The 6,248-nt window shown below is 35.1% G+C and overlaps 1 long non-coding RNA gene across 2 annotated transcripts; it reads left to right on the top strand.

The window, feature by feature from the left end:
• The first annotated feature begins 2,645 nt into the window (after window positions 1–2,645).
• Window positions 2,646–5,211, top strand: LOC130420312 (uncharacterized). Of its 2 annotated transcripts, XR_008906626.1 has the most exons (4): window positions 2,646–2,823; window positions 2,905–3,098; window positions 3,948–4,073; window positions 5,135–5,211. It is a non-coding gene; the product is annotated as an uncharacterized LOC130420312 (long non-coding RNA). The 2 variants fall into 2 exon arrangements; XR_008906625.1 differs by having other exon boundaries at window positions 2,646–3,098.
• The last annotated feature ends 1,037 nt before the right edge of the window (window positions 5,212–6,248 follow it).

Genomic DNA, 6,248 nt, shown 5'->3' with positions numbered 1-6,248 from the left:
TCAGAGTGAAGAGGGAAAGAGACTGAAATTCATAAATCAAATAAAATAAACTGTTTGTGTTTAACTAGCGAGATATGTTTAATAAGATATCATACAAAACATAAAATGAAAGTACCTGTCCAAGCTGCGTCTGTCAAAGACAAAAGCATGCTATGAGCAGACCTTTACAGTATTGTCCCTGCAAGATCAGTAACATTTTTGTAATAATTTTTAAGAGCCATGAACACAATACATAGTAAACATTGTTAAATTACAAACTTGTGTTCTAAAACTGATGAGCAAACACTTTGCCTAATGAGCCAGTAGATGGGAAATCGACAACATTTATATTTTTTCTCGGTCGCTGTGGCGCATTTCTTATATCACACTGAAAATTCTCAAAGAGTCTTGTTAAAGTATTTATATTCTGTTGTTTCTTGCATTATCTATTGTTTATTTCATGTAGATCATGACACATGATCATCACATGTTTCATCTGTGAAACCACATGTAAAAACTTTAAATCCGGAACCCGACTGGTATCTGAAGACGTTTTTTAATATAAATGTAGGGAAAACATATGCATTTAATTTCAGTAGTTTCATGAATGAATAGCTTGCTATATTTAAATACCCATAGGCTGCAACATTATTGCAAAAATCATAATTCTTATTAATCCTCTTGATATTACAACATACTTTGAGGTAAATGCATACAATATTTTCATTAAACATTCAAAACAACTGATAATTAACAAATTGATTACTGTTGTAGTCTCCAGTAACTGCAGTACGTACTTATTTTGTTCAAATTAAATGATTAAAATCGAAATTTCGGAAATTATACTTTGTACTTTGGAGCAGAGATAGATCGATTCACTGCGAGCCGGTTGAAAATCGATTATTAAATGTGAGGAGACAAGCTGGTTGTATATGAATCGCAATATATGTTTTGAACAGCAGAGGCCGCTGTTTACTGCAAACTTGCAGTACAAAGAAGATTAAATTCTAAAAGTGGAAATTCAAAGGAAGACTAGCAACTGTCTGTCATCATACATCTAACACATTATAAACACAAAGATGTTTGTGTAGACAAACTGCCGTCCAGTCACAAAATAAACCAGAAAATTAGAGGGAAAACTGGAAAATGACAAACATGTACTCAATAAATAAATAATCAAATAACAGATAATGTTTCATCACAAATAACTTATATTCTTATTCATTAACAATGTTTATATTTGTTTTTAAATCAAAAATGTTACAACCATTGTAATGTCAATTTTACGTAATGTATTGCTATATTTAGGCCACTACTGAAAACAATGACATGTTGTCAAAAAATAAATTGCAGTATGTGTAAGTAAGTGTAACACTGTTCCCAAAAAGTATAAAAGTGTTTCCTCATCACAAACTGGTTTCCTGCTAATAAACGGCGTCCTCGGTTCTCTGCCGCTTACACGTGTGGTTAGAAGCGTGTTTGATCTTTAAAATGAGAATGCACAAGAGACCCCGTTCTCAAGTGTGGGAACAGTCTCAACACTCCTAATAAAGTGTCACGTGAGATATGCAAACAAACTTTGTCTTATTCTAATTATACATCTTCAATGCTTCGTCACTCCAAACATCTAAACGCTCTGAGCAATAACACTCAAACAACAGAGAACCAGTGAGTGAGGAACACACAAAAAGGGTGCAATGAATAAAACACAGGCATAATTTATTGGTTTATTAAATATAATACTTAGAAAGTGAAACGACAAATGTTTACAGCAAGTAAAAATTAAAAAAAAATAGTCTTCATTATAATTGTATTGTGCAAATTCCCTGCAAACACACAAGCTGCAATATTCTAATGCTATATATTATTAAATTATATATTAAATACACAAATAAAGCTTATAATAACAACACATCTGAGTGAGACAGTCGCTGTAGGGATTTTATTGACCACCAGATAGCGAAGTAGAGCACTGTGTCAAAAGCTTCTATTAAACCATGCAGTTTGTTGAAAAAGCCTCACAGATTCAGAAGGACGGAAGTTCTCCAGGAACAGAGTTGGTCACACCTGCCCTAGGTGCTGTTTCTATCCTCAAACCGTGCATTGAATGTGTTCAGCTCAAGACAGTGGCGTAGACAGGGGAGGGGCCATGGGGGCACTGGCCCCTCTTGAAAACTGATTGGCCCCCCAGTGTGCCCCCACCCTTCTACTTGTCTGTCACTCAAAAATTCAAATCATAATCTTTCAGCTTGTAGTAGAATAATTTATGATTCCGCGTCGCGATGCTTCTCACGAGGACCAAGAATAGCAAACTGTTTTCCAACGGAAAATAAGTTGATCTATTTTATACAGTTTATTTTCTTTCGATTAGCGAGTTGTTGCAGTGCTAGAGTTTGGTAACGTTACCGTCTTTCAGTGTTAGGACGACCAGGCTCGATGTATTCTCTGAGAGCAGACCAACATAATGCTAATAATTACATTTAACGTTACTATGCTCCTGAGGCTGAATGTAACAGGGTTTTCCTGCGTTATGATTTTTTTCCAGCCGATAAGCAAGTGATATTGCAAGCGAGGTGCCGGAACAAATCGTATGATGTTTATCTAGGCTAACGCTCAACACTTTAAAAGCTAACGTTACGTTAACTTCAGAGGTGGAGGTCTTGAGTTACGTTACTACACTCTAAATAAAGAAAATTAAGTTACATGACATTGACTTCGAGTCTTGAGAACGAATATTCTAAAGTCTCGAACCGCATGCCTTGATAATGACTTGTTTTTTGGGGGTTTAAACATTTTACCTGTTTTTAGTTTATAATTTTCCAGCTGGGCTGGTTGTGATAAAAGGTAAAGTTTTTGTCATCCGCCAATAAAACCATAGCATTTAAACAAATAGTAATTTCCTCCTTTTTACCTCTGTTATCTCAGGCAGTGTAACAGGACGAAAAGGCAGGGAGATATTCAGTATTTTTCTGCAAAGAAAAAGCCATGCCAGCCAGTGAGGGAGAGTCCGCGTGATGGTTTAACGTTACACACAGTGAGTTCAGAGCCTGCCTGCTCAACAGGAGACCTCTTGGTTCAGGAAGATTTGAGCATAAATCAGAACAGCCCTGTACACCCAGGTTAGTAGACAAGCTAGAAAGTGGACAGTGACTAGTGATGGGTCGTTCGTGAACGATTCGAACGAATCTTAAATGTGACTCGGGAAGAACGGGTCGTCTTGGAAAGTGATTCGTTCAGTCGCGCATGCGCATTGCGCAACACGCTCCGACGTTTAACAAATGCAATCAGAGCCGGAAAGAGAATTGATTTGTTCACCTCCCGAGTCTTCGGGTTCGAGTCGTTCGGTCTTTTGTAATGTGACGTGACATCTTTGGACAGAGAAATTAGCTAATTTACAACCTTCCTAACAAACGGGTGAATAGCCTAGTCCTAGTGTTTGTCTATTGATAGAAAAAGACAGTGAAATGACAAATTAATCAAGATAAGAGGTGAGGTGAGCTACTCATAGACTAAATACCCATGTATACAAGTAATTCATCTTTTCTGTTTATTGTAGCATTATAGTTTTGTATTTGTTGTTATGTGATATTAAATAACGTTTGAATAAGTAGTAGATTTGTTAAGCAAAGTGACATGTAACATTTAATTATACTTTGCTTAAATGAACGAAAGGAACGATATGACTCGAAAAAAGATTCGTTCATTTGATGAACGGGACTCAAAGGTCCGAGTCAATAAAATGATCCGAACTTCCCATCACTAACAGTGACATGACTTTGGTAGGCTGTATTCAGGGCTACGCATTTATTTATATAACAGAAGTCCCTATATTGATATATTGGTACTTTAGTATATTGGTAATTTCAGTATCATACAGAATAAAATGCACTCCTGATTATTATTGTATGAATGCATACAGTTATGTAGTTAAAATCCTTGTATTTTACTAATATGCCTTTGTGTTATAGCTGTCTCTAGGGATGAAACAGATGAGAGTGAAAGTGATGTGAAAGAGATGGATACTTGTCACCCACCTTCAGAAGTGTAATCTGAGCTTCCACTTACTTCTGATACTGCTCTTACTGGACCTGATGGTATGTCTTTTTTATTTTACATGTAAAATAGCCCAATACATAATTGCATTAAGGAACTGTTGCTAACTGTGTGTCTCATGTGCCTTTGAAACAGAAAGTTTGGGGGTAGAATTGTTGCATATTACCAAATAAATAGATTAAGATTCAAAAACAAATGTAAAGAGATTCACAAAAGTATATCAAATTCACAAATAAATAGATTAAGATCCACAAATAAATGTAAAGAGTTTCCCAAAAAAATATAAACTCACAAATAAATAAAATGAGATTTGCAAATAACATTTTTTTTTACAAATGTTTTATTATTTTACAAACACAACTCTGCCTGGCATTTATTTGTGAATTGCTTTCTGTGCATTTGTAAATCGCTTAATCTATTTATTTGTGAATTTGATATACTTTTGTGAATCTCTTTACATTTGTTTGTGAATCTTAATTTATTTATTTGGTAATATGCAACAATTTTACCCCCATAGAAAGTGCCTCTGATAATTGATTCCCATTTCCTAAGCTTCTTCCAGACATTGGATTATTTTATTTATTACAGTTTTTCTTTCACTTTTGTAAAGTGATAAGTTAATATAAATTGTATTTTATTGTTTGATTTAGAGCAGTGAATAACTGCTATCAAAAGATAATAGGGTATCACTGTTTATTGCTGATTTTAAAGCTTACTGAACTTGAAATGATTTGGATATCTACAGTTCTACATAAATACACAACATAAGAATGGCCCCTCTATATTAATTGTGGCCCCTCATGTGCCCCCCAGTTGAAAAAATCCTAGAATCGCCCCTGGCTCAAGAATGACCCATGTCACAGGGTTTTCATAATTATGTTTCCCCATGTGGTCTGTGATTAGTGTAAACCGTTCTTCATGCATTCAACATCCAAGGATTTTTTCTGATGATATTATCAGTGGACATATTGATATAATCTGTGACAGAGTTAGTGTGTTCATTAATGTCTGTGTCTGCTGCATCATGGGTAATCTGTGGATCTGTGGTTTTGAAGAAGTGTGGAGATGACCTCACTCATGTTCTGCATTTGTTTGCATGCAGACAGAAGAAGAATGGAGAAGTGATCATCTCTGCTTGGTTGAATGAAGTTGGAGAAAACCTTTTTCAAGTTAACCCTGTTAAAGGTCTCTGACAACAAAAGTCATAACTGATCCCTGTGTCCAATTATTTTAAGACAACAGAAGTATTTTACAAATATTACTAAAGTACAGAATTGTGTAGGCCGTTATTGTGTCATGACTCAGTCGATGAGAAAAGAGGAAATGAGAAACACAGGAAGAGTTACAAATGTTCTTATGAAGAAATATAAGTAGATGATGAGAAGAGACTCAGTAAGAGAAACACACATGACTGAGAAGAGTGATATATGTCTGCTGGACTGATCTTCTCTCTTCACTATTCACAGGTAAACTATACATCACATTTATTTCATCACATTTCATTTCATTACTCTCACTGACATTCTGACAAACATGTTCAGTTTCATCTCATGTCACATTTATTATAGAGTTATGTGTCTATTCTCACATTCAAAAGTCTGATGTCAAGAGTCTATGATAGAGGACTAGATCACATGATTTACTGTCAAATCTTCTGATTTATATGATGTAAAAATAATCAAAATCTATCTGTCATTAAAGCAATAAACCACAAGAAGCAGTGGGTTACAGTGTATTTTATAACAGCTAAGGCGTTGTGGCACGACACAAAGTTGAGTAAAATACACTGTAAGCCACTGCTTCACGGGGTTCTTCCATATGCTTAGCAAGGATTCAGAAAATAAAGTAAATAAAAATGAGATAAAGGTTATGTTGTGCAGTCAGCTGTTATAAATTGAGGTATTTATAACGGCTTAGATCTCCGCTCAGCCAATCAGAATCAAGGACCAGAACTGACTGTTTTATAATAAGAGATAAATATTAAACTGTTTGAATATATTGTGATGTATTAATATGAATGATGTCATCTGCTGTTTCAGGTGTGAGTGAAGCAGAAGTGACTCATGTGTTCATCAGTTCTGGTGAAAGTGTGTCTCTGTCCTGTAATGATGCTCTTCATCAATGCTCCTCAACTACATGGATCTACAGTAATTATACAAGATCATCTGAAGTAGAAGTGTTTACTGGAGGAATAAATAAGAATAACACAGAGAGAT

The sequence above is a fragment of the Triplophysa dalaica genome, chromosome 5 (genome assembly GCF_015846415.1).
Source record: "Triplophysa dalaica isolate WHDGS20190420 chromosome 5, ASM1584641v1, whole genome shotgun sequence".
NCBI lineage: Eukaryota > Metazoa > Chordata > Actinopteri > Cypriniformes > Nemacheilidae > Triplophysa > Triplophysa dalaica.
The sequence above is the reverse complement of the archived record's forward strand: the minus strand, read 5'-3'. Positions and strand labels throughout refer to the sequence as shown.